Genomic DNA, 19,213 nt, shown 5'->3' on the forward strand with positions numbered 1-19,213 from the left:
GGTGCTTAAAAATCGTCGGGAAAGTGTTAGAGAGATGGCAAGAGACTCGACGTCTCACGCAAGTTAGAAAGATTTTGATGGATATTTTAGGTACGAAACGCATTTTGCCCGCCTCATCTCGATAAAGCTGAATTTCTTTCAAAAAAGAGTACCGTAAACAGGTACTTGATCGTACGAATTCCGATCCCATATTCTTGGATACCATTATAACTGCCGACGAGACATAGGCAGTGCAATCAATTGAACAATCATCGGAATGGAACCCGTTTTCAGTCGATCAAGGAGTTAAAATAAAATTCGCTGCAGGAGCTGAAGGCCAGCCTTAAAAGTGCTTACGAAAAGTGTTTCGAGGACTAGAATAAATATTGATGAATAATTAAATATTTTGCATTTTATTTACAGTTTTCGGTACTTTTTTCTCAGAATGTATATAAAGATGAGCTGAGTTGATTTAGCAATTTCCGTCTGTCTCTTCGTCCACCTCTTATGTACATGGTACTATATATACAAATTCTTCATTTACCGAGATATCTTCACAAAATTTGTTATAGACATTGCCAAAAAATATTGGTTTAAACTGCGAATGAATTTTTGAAAACGGATCCTTAAGACATACAGTATAGTACAAAAATAAGCTCTTGAAATAAATCTTTTGTATTTGTGAAGGTTTTTGTTTTTTATAAAACTTTTTCAGTCTTTTGGGTTCCTGGAATGACAAGAGTTAGTTAAATTAAAACAAAGTTATTGAAATGCTCTTTGATAATACAATAGATTTTAGTCGAGTGGAATTTAAATAGCATCAAATCTGGTAAAACGAGCGTCTAGCACAATACTTTCTAATGAGCTTATCGTGCAACATCTGTGAATGGAGCAGCATCACAAATTTTTAAATTTTCTGAGTGAGTACTTTTGATTTTTCCAGCCAATGGAACTTAGAGTTTATAAAAAACCAGATATAAACTTTAATTGCACAAGGTATACGGAAATGATCAATTTGAATGATATAAATATCGTATTTGAACCACCATTCACGCGAAACATTCCTTACGATACATTGAAAGAATATTTAAATCAAGATGATCCACCGTTTAATGATCCAAAAATTCCATCACACATACAAGGAACGGAACGACATGTTCATTGCTAGCTAGCGTTTCCAAACGGGTTATACTGGAAAATGTAGAGGCTGTTATGGCGACGACATTAGAGAGCCGTGCGAAATTGCCCAGACTTGAAAGTAAAAAAGACTTCATACAATTATTTACAATCAGTTTCTTTTCTATAACTCACTTAAATTAATTTTTTCCTTTACATATGTTCTGACTAAATAAATTTCTTAAGAGAAAAGATAGATATTATTATAAATAAATAAATAAAAATGAAGAAAAAACATAGCCATTTAGCTGATTTTTTCATGTAAAGGCCAAAAATGGAGATTTTATGAAATGATTGAATGAGAACCCCCCAGGGAGTTCCAGGGGGTGTGCCACTGGCATGGGTGGATCGGCCGTCCAAAGTTAGTGGGGGTCGGTCATACATTTGGACTCGATTGGAGCACTCTAAATGGGTCAAAGTGGGATTTTTCAAAATTTGCCCCTACCCAAAAGTTCGACCAAAATTGGGGGACATCAAAATTCGTTTCAGAGGTATGGTTCCTTCGGCAAAGTATCTTATTTTGATCCCTAGAATATGATTTTCATAGAGCAATGGGCGATTTTTTTGCCTCCCCACAAATCGACCCGGCCTAATACATATATATATATATGGTAGAAAATGTACGTTAGAATGGTATGTAGCATAAGAAAGTGAGTGAGTGTTTCAAAGTTTAAATCTGCGAGATAATTTACTTTACACATTATTTTCACCTTTTTGCTTACTTACAGGCGCATGCTGTCAAACAGCTTTACCAAGTTGCCAGAATGTGTCGGTTTTTTTTTAAATAAAGAGTAATGAGGAACAAAATTGTTGGATGGGAATTATATGAGGACGCAATCAAATCGCTTTTAGGCTTTGGGGAATGCAAGTGTATTAACAGTGTAACAGTGTTTGACGAAAAGGGAAAAATCAAATCGCTTTAGGGAATGCAAGTGTATTAACAGTGTAACAGTGTTTGACGAAAAGGGAGTTTCTTCTTTCTTATGTTATAGTATATATAAAGAACGATGCACTGTTTGTTATACCAAGGCCTTGAACAAAACCGATATGGACTTGTGAGTAGAATTTTGTTATTTTACAAAACATGGCTTTCTACCACGAAATTCATGAAGACAAAAGTGTTATCAAACTATTATTTTTGTGGACTTACAAATACACTTTCCGAAGCTGGAGGAAAGATGCAAGGGTTTTTAGTGAGAACACGCACGGCTTGTTGGTAAGACACACGTAAAAACGAGTCAGCTTAAAATATTTAAAATCGGTCGCATTAATGTACTATGTGTATATACTATATATACAATATTTGCAAGAGCGTGTTCATGTAAGTCTTTGGATTAATTGATTACATCAGCAAAAGTATAAAAAAATTTGTACAAACAAAACCTTGCTGGAATATACACGTTCCTATCGGTACCATTATTTAGACAATAGTACGACTTCAAGGCAGTAGGCTTGCTGTTGTCGTTTCGACGGATTACATAAGTTCCACTAAAATGTACAATGTTGTTCAACTTGTGGTTAACATGATGGGCTTGTAGGAGAACTGTTCGGAACAGCATCATCCATCCTGAGCTCCAGGATTCATTAATGGATAATATTAGACCGAATATATACAGCTGCGGTATAACTGCCGTAGCTGAGAGTGTACATGAAGGCCATGGAGAGTCGATTCGGCGCCGTTCGCAACAATTGGACTGACGTATGAAACGAATTGCAAAAACTAAAATGGCTTCACTGACCTTAAATCGCTCCGGTCTATGGGCTTTTGTAAAGTTTCAAAATATCGGACGTTTTTGAGACAAATTTGGTTCAGGGTTGAAACCTATTTTGGCTTAAGGGGCTATACCCGTGCGACGCATGAAAAGTTAGGCGATTTTCATGATTTTTTTAAGAGAAAGTACGTGATTTATTATTACGAACATCTTTGAACGTAATAAGGTATATTTAACTATATTTTAAGATTTTTTTTTACAAAAATGTTTAAAAATAACGGAGTTATGGGCTGTCTTCGGAGATTCCAAAAAAAAAAAGTGCCCCAACTGCTGGCATGATTCAGGCCGAACGAGTAGCTGAAACAAAAAAAAATTGAAAAGTTTATTGAACTTAAAGACATTTCCTATACAATGACCTATGATCTTTGAAAAATATTTAAAATTAACAAAATGGCGTTATTTTGGAAAAAAAAAAATCGTTTTTTTAAGGTAAAAAACGGTCGTTTTTTTTTAATGCCAAATTTACAATTTTCAACGAATCAAAAAAAAAAATCGTAAGTCATTATATAGTAAATGTATTCAGAAATACTATGTTTAAATTTGAATTCGATCGGTCAATTTCTCGTTGAGTTATGACGCCAGCGATTTTGAAAAATATCGTTTCGAGAAAAACGCGTTTAAAGTTTCACTCATATATGTGTGGCAACCCCAAAGTAATGCGGCAACCCCAAATGCAACTCTGCAAAAGGCAGCCTAAAAACTGGATAAGCTGTCAGCTTGACGACCGCCATTTTTCCTTCTTCTTGGCGCATCATCCCGACTGCTAGCACGCTTCATCATTTTCGCTCTCCATTTCATTTTCAATCATCAACTTTGTATCAGTATTTTGTCTATGTATACATATACTTACATATAAATAAAAATGAATCGTCAAACTGTATATATATAATAACTCAATAATGCCTCGACCAATTTGGCCAATTCTTTTTCTTACATGTCCATTGAAGTTCAAAGATGGTTTTTACGGCGAGAAAAATTCGAATAATTTCCGGAAATCCCCTCAAAACAGAACGGTTGAACCAATCTTGATGAAATTTTTAAAGGTTGTTTGTTGTGGATCGGGAAAGGTTTAGAAACAAAATACCTTATACTTTTCATGAGGAGAAGTCGGAAAATTGGACAATTCCAAAAGTAACATTTTCCATACACATCTTTTTCAATTTTTGTTTTTGTTTTTCAATATTTTGATTTGTAAATTATTTGAATCGTTCAATTGCGGTCGCTTGCTTTTTTATTCCGGCTATCTAAAGGAAAAATTATTGAAAATTATTCAGTGAAAACTTTATGTGTGTTTCCGACGAAGGGATCACGAAGACGTCGCGCTAATATTGGTCGGCGTTCTATTTGCCATCAACGTATGGCAGTCCAAGGAAAGGCAAGAAGTACTCCCAAAATGAGATGACATACGTGCGGAATTATGGATCGCGGTCAATCAGCTAGCGATCGTAACGATATTACAGCACGACTTTTTAAACAATATCTGCGATGTTTGATGGTCTTTATCTTGAAGCAACCTATGGTATATATGGTGCTGTTAGATGCTGAATGTATTCTGTTGAGTAGCAAAAAGAGGTTTGCCGCACGCACACATTTTTCTTTGGATGCGGATGGTGAATACACCAGATCAAATTGATGAATTTATTTCAGCGATAATTCCTGATTCAGAGATAGATCCAGAATTATACGAAGTGGTGAAAACCAGTATGGTTCATGGACCTTGCGAACCTTACAATCCCACTTTGGTTTGTATGTCTGACAATAAATGCTATCCACGTGATTTTCTTTCGGAAACGCAAACTGTGAATGATGAATTTCCACTCTCGGCGTCGCTCACCAGACGACAATGGCAGAACATTTAGCATTTAGAGGCTTGAATATCGACGTTAACAACATATCGAAGTTGAAAACATATGGATCGTACCACATTCGCCACATTTGTCTAATTCACATTCAAAACTCATGTCAATGTTGAATATTGTAGATTGGTGAAATCGATCAAATACCTTTGAAAGTACGTCACCAAAGAAAGCAACATAGCGGTTATTGGCCTTGAACGATATGAGATCAGCAGTATCAAATGGGTCGATATGTGAACTGCAATAAAGCGCTTTGTAGGATATTTACTTTTGGAATTCATGAAAGTTTTTTTCAACTTCATTTAAGTCATTGCGTATTGTGAATGGTACAGTGTGTGCAACTTTTTGAGAAGCATGCCAGCAGTTGCGTTTGCTGGAATATCATAATCACTGGAAACAGACGAAGGACAATGCAATAGTTACTTCGCATGCCACTGAAGTTCGCATAGTTTTCGCGAAGATCATTTCGACATATCAGCCTTCAAATTCGCGTTAATTATGGGATACGAAAAAATCACATTGATATTTTACTTTGTATTCGCTAAGAATTGGAAAAGGGCAAATTTCGGTTATTACTTCCAGTGGTTTGATATCAAATTATCGTAACTGCAATTGCTTGAGTGCACGCGCAATTTTAGCTGCCAAAAATACCGATGTTAATGACTTTAACTGGAAGATTCAAAGTCAAATTCCGGGAGGTTTGCGCTCATATAAATCGATCTATCGTTTTGACAAGGAAGACGAAACCGTAAATTATCCAGTGGAATTTCCAAATTCTTTGGAGAGGCTTGGTATGCCCCAACATCATTTGCGTCTCAAAGTTGGATCTGTCATTATTAGGATTCGCAATCTTTATCCGCCGAAACTGTGTAGTGGAACCCGACTGATTATGACGCAGTTATCGAATACAAGGGACAGCCATTTCAGTTCAAACGTATTCAATTTCCAAGGAAAATTGCCTTTGCGTTGACAATCAACAGGACACAAGGAAATAGGGAAATGCTATGTTTTTCACACGGCCAGATATATGTGGCGTGTTGACGAGTTGGAAACCCATCTTCTCTGTATATTTACGCACCAGAAAAGAAAAAATATTGGTGACCCCGATGTGATCGAAAAATGACGGAAGAAGAAGCGGTAAACCAGGTAATACAAAATTTGCAGCATCGGGGCCAATTGGCAGAGGATATCCAAACCCGCAACGTGGAAGTGGCCAAAGTTTCCATAAGGATCCCACCATTCTGGCACGCAAAGCCAGAACTGTGGATGGCGCAGGTCGAGTCATAATTCATCGCTGCAGGTATAACGACGCCACACTGTCGTGGCGGCGATCGAAAGCAACGTGCTAGCCCAAATAAGCGACATAATTCTTAATCAACCGAAGAGTGAACTGTACACCACGCTAAAAAATCGAATAATAACACAATTCGCGGACTCGGAGCAAAAATGTGTAAAAAAGCTACTGCAGGAACAAGAGCTCGGTGAGATGCGTCCATCACAGCTCTTGCGCGAAATGCGAAGTCTAGCCGGCAGCGAGATCAACGATAATATACTAAGGTCCATTTGGATGAGTCGGTTACCTTCCAACATGCGACTAATAATTTCCATTAGCAACGAACCGCTCTCTCGGACAAAATATGTGAGGTTAGTGACACCCCACACGTACACGTGGTCGAAACTCCAGATACAGCAACACGCAATCAATCCAGCATCGAGCAGCAGCGAGCCGAAATCACGAAAGAGATAGCATCAATAAAGGCGAACATAAATCGTCGGTCTAGAAGTCGCAGCAGAAGCCGTCCTCCGTCACGTTCCGGTATGCAAAACAACAATTCGAATGGTTTGTGCTGGTACCATCACAAATCGGTAACGATGCCAAAATGGTGATTGTTATTCAACAACACCATCTCGGCATGGGCGGGAAATGGTCTTACAACGTCGATACACTGTAGTCGAACCGGAGTCTCCGGACTCGTGGCGTAGGAGGCGTAAATGTGTCGAGTGATTTTTGCCTTTTGGCATTGTTCGCATACTCTTGCGAATGCAATACTGTCTTTTTGATTTCCAGTCCAAACAAATCTGCTTGTCAGTAGTCTGGTTGTAGCGCGAGTACTTGTGTGGCATAACCCATGGGTAGCTCGTAACACTTCAGAGCGGAACCTCTTTGTGATGAATGGTCTTATGTTTCCGGTCGATGAGTCGCAGACTATTTGTTTATCGCATCCGGGTATTGTGAATAATTTTAACTGAAGCGATGAGTTAACGTTGTTTTGGAGTAGAAGCTTGAGTTCTTGGTCTTCAGCGAATTTGTTGTAGTCTATACTGGTTATTTGGATTTGCGCAATTCTCTTTTCCTTCCACGTGGCGAATGTCTGTAGTTATCTGGGAAATGTAATCAAGCTGGCGAGCTTGTCGGTTGGAGCTCTTTCAGAATCTTCTGAAATGCAAATTAGTGGTTTGCGATCGCTGTAGAGATGTGACAGATGCGTCCTTCTAGCATGTATTTAAAATGACGAACGCCATAAATATTGCTGTAAGTGCTTCGTCATAAGTGCTGTAACGTACCTGCGATTTGTCGAATTTTTTTTTGAAAAAAAGCATGCTAAGGGTCGTCGAAGTTTCTGTCCGTTACCCGGTGAAGATGTTCTTGCAGCTTTTATCCAAAGCTATGTCGACCATAATGACAACTGACGTTCCTCGAGGGGTGCGCTAAAAGAGATGCATTCGAAAGCTGAGTTTTACATTCTTCAATAGCTTCTGTCGTAATTTCCGTTTATTTTTGTTACCGGTGTGTCCTAAGAATGTGATTTCGGACTTTCCAAAGATTGACTTTGTAGCGTTTAGTCTTATGTTATGTTTTTGTAAGCGCTCGAAGAGTTGACGGAGGTGAGGTAGATGTTCGGCTAAGGATGATGATGCTACACAGATGTTAGCCATGTATGGAAATACAAAATCTAGTCCTCGTAGGACGTAGAGTCTTTGTAGTGTCTTCGCTGCGTTGCGAAGACCGAAAGGCATAAAGATAAATTCGAAGAGGCCGAAAGGCGTAGTAATAGCTGTTTTCGGAACATCCTCTGGATTTACGGGAACTTGGTGGAAGGCTTTTTGCAGATTGATCTTTGAAAAGATCGTCTTACCATTTAAATTACAGGTGAAGTATGGAATTGGATATCGGTCTGGAACTGTTACACTGTTGAGTGCCCTGAAATCTCCACATGTTCGCCAGGTACCGTCTGCTTTCATTACCATGTGAAGAGGGCTGACCCAACTATTGTTCGATGGGCGACAGATGCCCAATTTGACTAAATTAAATTCGAATTCTGCTTTAGCCTCTGCCAATTTATCTGGTGAAAGACGTCTTGGTCGTGCAGATAGAGGTAAGCCGCAAGTTTCGATGTGATGGACGACTGAGAATATGGCTGGGTTTCCGGGTTGTACCACGCATGTTAAATTACTAAGCTCTTTGAGTAGGCATGACGTGTCGAATGTTTTTATTGGATGTCACTGAAGGTAGGTTGTCGACTAATCGTTCCTTTTTTAAGTCAACCAACAATCCATTGTGACTTATAAAGTCGGCTCCAATAATTCCGCTCGTAACGTCGGTGATGAGGAAGTTCCAGAGAAATTCTCTTCTTAAGCCTAAATTGATTTTAAGAAGCACTTCGCCGTATACGGTAATTGGGGTGCCGTTTGCCGCAAACAGTTTAACGGCGTTGATGGCTTCTTGTTGTTGTTGTTTCGAGTGGTTTTGGAATTGCTGATGCGTCTGCTCGGTGTCATCAAAAAGTTTTATTGAGAAAGTCCGTTTGTGAGGTTTCGGGTGTGCGGTAGTGACTGCAGGAGTTCCGTTACCGATAGGCGCTGCAGTTTTCGTTTCGGATAGTCATTCGCTCTTTTGTTGTTATTATAAGAGCAGTGGTTTTGCTAGTTCGAGGGTTGGCCCCAAATTTATGGCAGATACCAGCATAATTCGTTTGCCATTAGTAACTCTGGCGTGTATTTCGTTCTTGTCTCGATCGGCTTCAAGATCAGTGCGTTTTTATGGATTCGATTTGCCTCGTCAGTTGCGCGATTTCCTTCCTTAATTATTCTAGCGTGGTTGACTCATTGTTAGTTTGCGTGGGGGTGCCTGTTGCCGGTGCTTGGCTACCTACCATGCTAATTTGTCGAAAATTCATGGAGTCCGCGATGGCGTCTGCCAAGCAACTATATCACTGTCACCTTGATGCGATCACAGCAGCTGAGCGTGAGGAGGTAGACGCGAGGCCCAAAGGTCGATTATTACTGTATCGCAAAGTGCTGTGTGGCCACCCGCCGCATTTCGTTGAACATTTGACTTGGTTTTAAGTCGCCTAATGGCATATCGGAAAGGACACGCTGTACGCGCCGTTGTTGGATATCCACGAATTGAGCTATAAGTTTGGACTTGATGTGGTCGTAACGATTTATTGAGGGAGTAGAGTCGATTATGGCCTTCAGCTCCATTAGCTTGCTTGGTGGAACTTGTGCCATGACCAGATTGTATTTTCGTGCGTCGTTTGTCACAACTGTAGCAGCGAACCAGAATTCCGGTGACAAAAAATAAGACTCAATGTTGGTGTCGTTCATATTAGGCGGACTAATGCGAGGAACCATTGCTGCATCCACGTGGAGATGCACTTCGATAGCTGATCTGGCCAGAATGCCTTGAAGTTGATTTGCCTGCCCTGCCGGTCGTACGCATGCGGGCGGAGATGCCTGTGCGGTGGTTTCTCCTTGCTGTTCCATCTGTAGATTCGTTTCACTTGTTCGGGGTCACCAGTTTTGGAAGTTTATTGTTTATTTACAGTTTATTTAGAAATACTTAAATATTATTTAACAAGGCGAGAGGTTGTCCGTGAACACGTCCGTTCGGTATGACGGTTCGTAGGAAAAAGGGAAGAATGATAGGATTCTGGGAAACGGGTTGCTTACAGCTAGAATGAAAAAAGGTAGTACAGCGTTGCTAAAGGATGGTATAGTAAACGTAACAAAGGGTTGCTTATAAGTGGCTACATATATAAAACGAATGTGTTTCATCTGCTCAAGGGACCATCATTTATGTTGTGTGGGTTGATGTACAAGCGTGGGTTGTGTTTTGTACGAGTCTGGTGTCGTCAACTATGTTATTCTTAAAGACATTTTAGCTAACACATTTGGATTTGGTGTAAGTTTTTGTGCAATTACTTTTCAAATGTTGCATGTAATTGCGCAACGACTATGACAGTGATGCTTCTACGAATTTTTAGTTTTAGCAGATATGCCAGGTTTGATTTTTTTAAGTAGTTGCATCATGCATACTTCGCAATTTGCATTACCGAAAACGCTCTATATCTCCCAAATCATGCAAGTTACATATATCATCCCAAATCACGTAGAAGGGTATACGTTTAACAGTTCTTATGACAGTGTCAAATCAGGGGAAATCGGTTGATAACCCTGCCCATTCTCCATACAACGGTTTTCTTAAAAATTACTAAAAATGTGATAAGTCAATAACTAATTTGAATTTTACATCCGGGATGGTGAAAAATGGCTTTATACGATCCGGCGTTAAACTGGGCAATGGGCGTGGCACTGCCCATTTTTAGGTAAAATTTCATTTCTCCGGATCCGTACTCGACCAATTTCAACCAAATTTCTTAGATAAAAATTTCCTAACATTCTGTGCGGAATGGGCGGAATCAACAAACCACGCCCACTTCCTATATACATTATAACACTTTTAAATTCCATGTGTAAATTGTGTATGAACAAATTAAACACTTTCAAGGTGTACCATTTCACGTCTAGCAAATGTCGAAAAAGATGAACAACTTTTCAAACCACAGATACCGAACATCCTGTGTCCAATGCCTTCGGCTGACTTTTTACTGGAAATATTAGGCAGTCTGTGTGGATTCTATTGAAATTAAATAGAATATTTTGCCGGTAACAACCAAACTCTAATAATTACACATCTGAACATTTTTAAACGAAATTTTAATTCGGTTAATGAACATTATTTGTGATTTATTTTACAATGGCGAAAATGTTGGCTCCAAATCTGATATGCTGCGCATACGGAAAAACCTTCGGAAAATTTTCCATTTTGATTTAAAGCCAAAGTTGTACCAACAATTTAGTAGCCTTTTTATAATGTTCGTCCTTATGAAGTAACATTTCCTCATCATCCTTGGTATCATGCGATCATCCCTGCTGACGGTAATTATCAAAAATGCAATGGAAATGATGTTAACGTTGCCGTGGCGCAACCTACGTTAAGGAGGTTTTAACGGATTACATAGGTTTCCCCGAGCAAAACACGGCCTATTTTCAGCATTTTTTCATATAGAAAATTAAATATTTCATTTCAATTTTTTATTAGATGTTAAATAAGACAATAAAAAATCGATTTGTTGACCCCATGAAAACCATGTAGTCTCTTAACAAGAAGAGGAAATTTAATTTTACTGAAAGAATTTATTTCTAGGCTTAAAAGCAGCAGCTGTAGGTTTTGTATTTTAGTCAACCGATAATAGCAGCAAAAAGTTAAAGTTCGATAATTCTACAGACAATAACTGAAATGCTGTTGAGTTGTAACCCGTAAAGGGCATTAATAAAACTCAGAGAGCAAATGTTCAGCAATAATATGTTGTGATTCCAAAAACGTAAAAGGTCAGTCGTATAGCCTTCTTACCCTCACTTCAGGAAGAAGAGAAAAATCAAGGAATGACTCAGAGAGCAAATGTTCTGCAATAATATGTTGTGATGCCAAAAACGTAAAAAATCAGTCGTATAGCCTTCTTACCCTCACTTCAGGAAGAAGAGAAAAATCAAGGAATGAAGGAGTGCAACCGAATACTGAATGGATACAGCATAACGTATTTGGTCATCATGAAACTGAAACTAATTCTTATGAAATTCAACTTTATTAACACAACTCTGCGTTCACCAGAAGAGAAAATGACTCTTCGCTTAGAATTGGAAAAAAGGCGCAGAGGGTAATTTAAGGATATACGAAGTCCCAGACGCTCTCAGATATTTTGGCATACTAAATGTCTTCAAGAAAAAAATAGGACGTAGCAATTCAGTCGTATATGATGATTCTTATCTGAAAAGCAAGATTTCATTGCTTGACCGCTCATTATGCAGACTAACGAAACCTGGGTTTCAAAAGGGGTTTTGGGTGTTCAAAGTCGGCTAACTATTGTGGAATTTTAATAAAAAGTCTATTCACATCTATCGCCCGTACTTAACAAAATTGCATCCTTGAAAGTAAGAGAGAAGGCAATTCACTTACTTACTGAAAATTTATATGAAAAAACATACCATTATAAGTTTCAGTATATTTCCTTTCAATTCTTGATATTAAGGGCCTATACCAGTGTGACGCATGAAACATTAGGCGATTTTCGTGAATTTTTTTTAAAAGAAAGTACTAGATTGAATGTTTCAACGTTCTATGGACGTAATAAAGTATATTCTTAGCTATGTATATTAAAAATTTTTCTTGCCAAAAAAAAAGTGCCTCATCTGCTGCTATGATTCCGGTCGAATGAGTAGCTAAAACAAAAAAATTCAAAATGTTTATTAAACTTAAATATATTTTCTATACAATGAACTACGATATAGCCTTTTTTGCAATAAAAATTAAAAAAAAAGTGCCCGTAGATTTCAAATTATGACTCTTTCCCTGCATTTGAATTTTTCTTATTTAAATTCCATAAACAAATAAGTAATATTATATAATAATATTACGTAATAAAATAAAGGCGTGTACCTGGAATGTCCGGTCCCTTAATTGGGAAGGTAACGGTACTCAGCTGGTTGACGTCCTCGTAAAAATAAAGGCTGACATCACCGCCGTCCAAGAAATGCGATGGAAGGGGCAAGGACTGAGAAGATTAGGTTCTTGTTGCATTTACTACAGTGGCCATATAAAGGAGCGGAAATTCGGTGAGGGATTCGTGATGGGAGAGAGACTCCGTCGCCGGGTACTGTAATTTACCCGAGTGGATGAACGTCTACAGGGTCCGGCCAACTTCAGACTTTTCGTGCAGCTGTCGCACTGGAATCAGCTGTTTATAAATTTGCTGAATGACAGTTCGGAGTGTTGTTCACAAGTGTACAAAAGCGTTTTGCCAAAAGTGAACGCAAAAAAAAGTGATCAGCGATAGAATTAAAACGTAATAGTGTGATTGCTTTATATTTAGCTGGAAAATCACAGCCAGCAATTATTCGTGAGCTCAAACACCTTAATGTGAATAAAGTTTTTGTTTATCGTACCATCGCTCGTTACCATCGCAAAACGGAGGTTACAAAAGACTGAACGTCATTGGTTCGGAAAGTGAAGAAGCGACTTGAGCGAAATCCACGACGAAGTGCCAATCAATTGGCTAAAGAACTGATAATATCCCACCGCAGCATCCGACGCACATTGAAAGATGAGATAAAGGTCAAGCGTTACAAGTTCTAAAAGGCCCATGATCTCACACCGAAGTAGCAACAAGTAAGACTTCGCTTGGCCGAAAGCAGTCAAATTCCGAACATTGTGTTTTCTAACGAAAAAATTTTTTCAATTGAGCAATCCGAAAACTCTCAAAACGATAGGGTTTATTTTCCCGACCGTCCATACGGGAACCTTAGTCATCGGTTGGCCACCAGGAGGCAGCACCCGCCACAAACAATGGTTTGGATCGCTGTCACCGCAGATGGGCGCTCTCCAATTGTTTTCATAGAGCCTGGCGTCAAAGTAAATTCGACATATGGACAACAACAAAAGTATTCTGGAGGCTGCTTTGAAGCCGTGGGCAAACAAACATTTCGGTCGCAAACCTTGGACGTTTCAACAACACTCAGCACCGTCTCACAAAGCGCGAGTGAACCAAGAATGGTTGAAAAACAACGTTCCGCACTTCATTAGGACCACACATTAACTTTCGAATTCACCAGATGCGAATCCAATGAATTATTCTCTCTAAGTCATTTTAAAGAGCAAGATCCGAAGTAAAAAATACACCAGTCTCGAGATGCTGAAGAGAGCCATTGTCCGTGAGTGGACCAAAACACCGGCAAGTCACATTCGGGCAGCTTGCGATTCGTTTTTTGACAATCTCAAGGCCACAGTTAAGGTGGTCATATCGAGCAAAAGTGAATTGGTCCTGAATTTATGATTATCTTCACACAGTGTGTACTTAAAATAAATAAAAATAATTTTCCAAAGCGTATTTATGGCTTTTTTAATTAGTTACTCTTCGAGTGCCGGACCCTGTAGCTACAATACATGGAGGATGGGGTCATGTGTAGAAGTTCACGCAAGTGAGGAAAGTTCTCTGATCGCCATTCACTTGGGAGTGGCCAGAAACGATTCTTTTACATATGACTCAAGCAGCTCACGACTTCCGGTCTTTGACCAAGTATCCTCTGGTTAGCCTAAGAACATCCGTTCGAAGGTGAGCTAAAGTGAGAAGGCGAAACATCCCCTGCATAGGGTTGTGCGCTGGGTTTGGGACCCGCCACGTAAAAAGCCTACCCCAATGAACAGTAACAACCAGCCTCGGATGAGAGACCCCCCTTTTGATGACGACCACGGCAAACGAAATAAGGACTACGATTTAAGGGCATGCACCTGGAATGTCCGGTCCCTTAATTGGGAAGGTGCCGCTGCCCAGCTGGTTGATGTCCTCGTGAAAATAAAGGCTGACATCACCGCCGTCCAAGAAATGCGATGGACGGGACAAGGACAAAGACGAGTAGGTCCTTGTGACATTTACTACAGTGGCCATATAAAGGAGCGCAAGTTTGGTGTGGGATTCGTGGTGGGAGAGAGACTCCGTCGCCGAGTACTATCATTCACTCCGGTGAATGAACGTCTAGCCACAATCCGCATCAAAGCGAGGTTCTTCAACATATCGCTGATCTGCGCCCACGCTCCGACGGATGAGAAGGACGATGTCACCAAAGATGCCTTTTATGAGTGCTTGGAACGCACTTATGAGAGATGCCCCCGCCACGATGTCAAAATCGTGCTTGGCGACTTTAACGCCAGGGTGGGCAAAGAAGGTATCTTTGGCACTATGGTCGGTAAATTCAGCCTCCACGAGGAAACATCCCCAAATGGGTTGAGGCTGATCGACTTCGCCGGGGCCCGAAATATGGTTATCTGTAGTACTAGATTCCAGCACAAAAAAATTCATCAAGCTACCTGGCTGTCTCCGGATCGAAAAACTACCAACCAGATCGATCATGTTGTGATAGACGGAAGACACGTCTCCAGTGTTTTAGATGTGCGTGCGCTCCGAGGTCCTAACATCGACTCGGACCACTATCTTGTTGCAGCCAAGATTCGCACCCGCCTCTGTGCAGCAAAAAACGCACGCCAACAAACACAAGGAAGGTTCCACGTCGAAAAGCTGCAATCACAACAGACTGCCGAACGATTTTCTACTCGGCTTGCACTCCTGCTCTCTGAGAGCACTCATCAACAACTCGGTATAAGGGAACTGTGGGACGGCATTTCAAACTCCTTACGTACAGCTGCATCCGAAACCCTTGGTTTTCGGAAAGTGCAAAGGAACAACTGGTACGACGAGGAGTGCCGCGCCGCAGCGGAGAGAAAACAGGCTGCCTACCTCGCAACGTTACGATCGACCACAACACGTGCGGGATGGGATAGATACCGAGAATTGAAGAGGGAAGCGAGACGCATCTGCAGACAGAAAAAGAAAGAGGCCGAAATGCGTGAGTATGAAGAGCTTGATAAGCTGGCCGACAGGGGTAATGCTCGAAAATTCTACGAAAAAATGCGGCGGCTTACAGAAGGTTTCAAGACCGGAGCATACTCTTGTAGAACCCCAAAGGTGATCTAGTGACCGATGCCCAGAGCATACTTAAATTATGGAGGGAACACTTCTCCAGCCTGCTGAATGGCAGTGAATGCACAACGCCAGGAGAAAGCGAACCCGATTCCCCAATCGATGACGATGGAGCAGACGTTCCATTACCCGACCATGAAGAAGTTCGAATAGCAATTGCCCGCCTGAAGAACAACAAAGCGGAAGGGGCCGACGGATTGCCGGCCGAGCTATTCAAACACGGCGGCGAAGAACTGATAAGGTGCATGCATCAGCTTCTTTGTAAAATATGGTCGGACGAAAGCATGCCCAACGATTGGAATTTAAGTGTGCTATGCCCAATCCATAAAAAAGGAGACCCCACAATCTGCGCCAACTACCGTGGGATTAGCCTCCTCAACATCGCATATAAGGTTCTATCGAGCGTATTGAGTGAAAGATTAAAGCCCACCGTCAACAAACTGATTGGACCTTATCAGTGTGGCTTTAGACCTGGAAAATCAACAACCGACCAGATATTCACCATGCGCCAAATCTTGGAAAAGACCCGTGAAAGGAGAATCGACACACACCACCTCTTCGTCGATTTCAAAGCTGCTTTCGACAGCACGAAAAGGAGCTGCCTCTATGCCGCGATGTCTGAATTTGGTATCCCCGCAAAACTAATACGGCTGTGTAAACTGACTCTGAGCAACACGAAGAGCTCCGTCAGAATCGGGAAGGACCTCTCCGAGCCGTTCGATACCAAACGAGGTTTCAGACAAGGCGATTCCCTATCGTGTGACTTTTTCAACCTGCTTCTGGAGAAAATAGTTCGAGCTGCAGAACTTAGTAGAGAAGGTACCATCTTTTATAAGAGTGTACAGCTGCTGGCGTATGCTGATGATATTGATATCATCGGCCTTAACACCCGCGCTGTTAGTTCTGCTTTCTCCAGACTAGACAAGGAAGCAAAACAAATGGGTCTGGCAGTGAACGAGGGCAAGACGAAATATCTCCTGTCATCAAACAAACAGTCGTCGCACTCGCGACTTGGCACTCACGTCACTGTTGACAGTCATAACTTTGAAGTTGTAGATAATTTCGTCTATTTAGGAACCAGTATTAACACCACCAACAATGTCAGCCTGGAAATCCAACGCAGGATTGCTCTTGCCAACAGGTGCTACTTCGGACTGAGTAGGCAATTGAAAAGTAAAGTCCTCTCTCGACGAACAAAAGCCAAACTCTATAAGTCGCTCATAATTCCCGTCCTGCTATATGGTGCAGAGGCTTGGACGATGTCAACAACTGATGAGTCGACATTGCGAGTTTTCGAGAGAAAAGTTCTGCGAAAGATTTATGGTCCTTTGCGCGTTGGCCACGGCGAATATCGCATTCGATGGAACGATGAGCTGTACGAGATATACGACGACATTGACATAGTTCAGCTAATTAAAAGACAGCGGCTACGCTGGCTAGGTCATGTTGTCCGGATGGACGAAAACACTCCAGCTCTGAAAGTATTCGACGCTGTACCCGCCGGGGAAGCAGAGGAAGAGGAAGACCTCCACTCCGTTGGAAGGACCAAGTGGAGAAGGACCTGGCTACGCTTGGAATATCCAATTGGCGCCACGTAGCGAAAAGGAGAAACGACTGGCGCGCTGTTGTTAGCTCGGCTATAATCGCGTAAGCGGTGTCTACGCCAATTAAGAAGAAGACTCTTCGAGTGCCGGACCCTGTAGCTACAATCCGCATCAAAGCGAAGGTCTTCAACATATCGCTGATGTGACCAAGAACGAATTTTATGAGTGCTTGGAGCGCACTTATAAGAGCTGCCCCCGCCACGATCTCAAAATCGTGCTTGGCGACTTTAACGCCAAATTAAATTCAGCCTCCATGAGGAAACATCACAAAAAGAGTTGGGGTTTATCGATTTCGCCGGGGCCCGAAATATGGTTATCTGTAGTACTCAATTTCAGCGTAGCAAAATTCACCAGACTACCTGGCTGTCTCCGGATCGAAAAGCCACTAACCAGACCAATCATGTTGTGAGCGACGGAAGACACGTCTTCGGTATTTTAGACCTGCGTACGCTCCGAGGTCCCAACATCGACTCGGACCACTATCTTGTTGCAGCCAAGATACGCACCCGCCTCTGTGCAACAAAAAACGCACGTCAACAAACACAAGGAAAGTTCGACGTCGAAAAGCTGCAATCGCAACAGACAGCTGAACGATTTTCTATTCAACTTTCTCTCCTGCTCTCTGAGTCAAAAACTCTAAGCTCCTTACGTACAGCTGCAACCGAAACCATTGGATTTTGGAAAATGCAAAAGAACAGCTGGTACGATGAGGAGTGCCAAGTCACAGTGGAGAGAAAGCAGACTGCCTACCTCGCAACATTACAATCGACCACAACACGTTCGGGATGGAATAGATAGCGAGAGTTGAAGAAGAAAAAGAAAAAAAGCTGAAAATTATTTGCAGACAAGCTGGCTGACAAGGGTAATTGCATCTACGAAAAGATGCGGCGACTAACAGATGGTTTCAAGACCGGAGCATACTCTTGTAGAACCCCCAGAGGTGATCTAGTAATCGAAGCCCAGAGCTTACTAAAATTATGGAGGGATACTTCTCCAACCTGCTGAATGACAGTGAAGGCATAACAACAGGAGAAGGGAACCCGATTCCCGAATTGACGACGACGGATCATCAAGAAGTCCGTATATAAAAACTCTATGAAGAACGGCGAAGGCGGCAAAAACGACAGCGAAGAACTGATAACGAGATTAAAGCCCTCCGTCAACAAACTGATGGGACCTTATCAGTGCGTCTTAAGGCATGGAAAATCAACAACCGACCATATATTCAACGTGCGCCAAATCTTGGAAAAAGGCATGTGAAAAGACAATCGACACATACTTCCTCTTGGTCGATTTCAAAGCTTTATTTGACAGAACGACAAGGGGGTGCCTTTATGCCGCGATGTCTGAATTTGGTATACCCGCAAAACTAATACGGCTGTGAAAAATGACGTTGAGTAATACCAAAAGCTCAGTCAGGATCGGAAAGGCGACTCCCTATCGCGCGACGTCTTCAATCTGATGCTGAAGAAAATAATTCGATCTGCAGAATTTAATCGAGAAGGTACAATCTTCAATAAGATGTACAGCTGCTGGCTTATGCCGATGATATTGATATTAGTGGCCTCAACACTCGCGCCGTTAGTTCAGCTTTCTCCAGGTAGGTAGGTAGGTAGGAGTGCAGCCCTATCGGGTTCAATTAGCACTTGATGTGCCATTTTGATACACTATTTGTAGAACCTCCTGTATCTGCTATTACGTTTCACCTTCTCTCTCAAACCATTTTGATGTTTCGATGACACTACTTATGTCCGATACGCTTTTAGTGGAAATCCATTCAAGGTTTGGTGGCTGATGGTTTCCAAGTGTTTTGTGTCAGATCTGTGCTAGAGCTGGGCATTCGCAGAGAAAGTGGAAGATTGTTTCCTTGTTCCCTGCTACTCCGCAGCCACGGCAGATGTCGTTGTAGGGCATACCCATTTTGGATGCATGTTCACCAAATGACCAGTGCC

At 41.3% G+C, this 19,213-nt stretch overlaps 1 protein-coding gene across 1 annotated transcript in view; it reads right to left on the minus strand.

Moving 5' to 3' along the window:
- The window catches only part of LOC126765079 (lysosomal thioesterase PPT2 homolog), a 541,306-nt gene that overhangs the window by 1,686 nt on the left and 520,407 nt on the right, over positions 1-19,213 (minus strand). The gene's annotated exons all lie outside the window — the stretch shown is intronic.

Source organism: Bactrocera neohumeralis, unplaced genomic scaffold (assembly GCF_024586455.1).
Source record: "Bactrocera neohumeralis isolate Rockhampton unplaced genomic scaffold, APGP_CSIRO_Bneo_wtdbg2-racon-allhic-juicebox.fasta_v2 cluster10, whole genome shotgun sequence".
NCBI lineage: Eukaryota > Metazoa > Arthropoda > Insecta > Diptera > Tephritidae > Bactrocera > Bactrocera neohumeralis.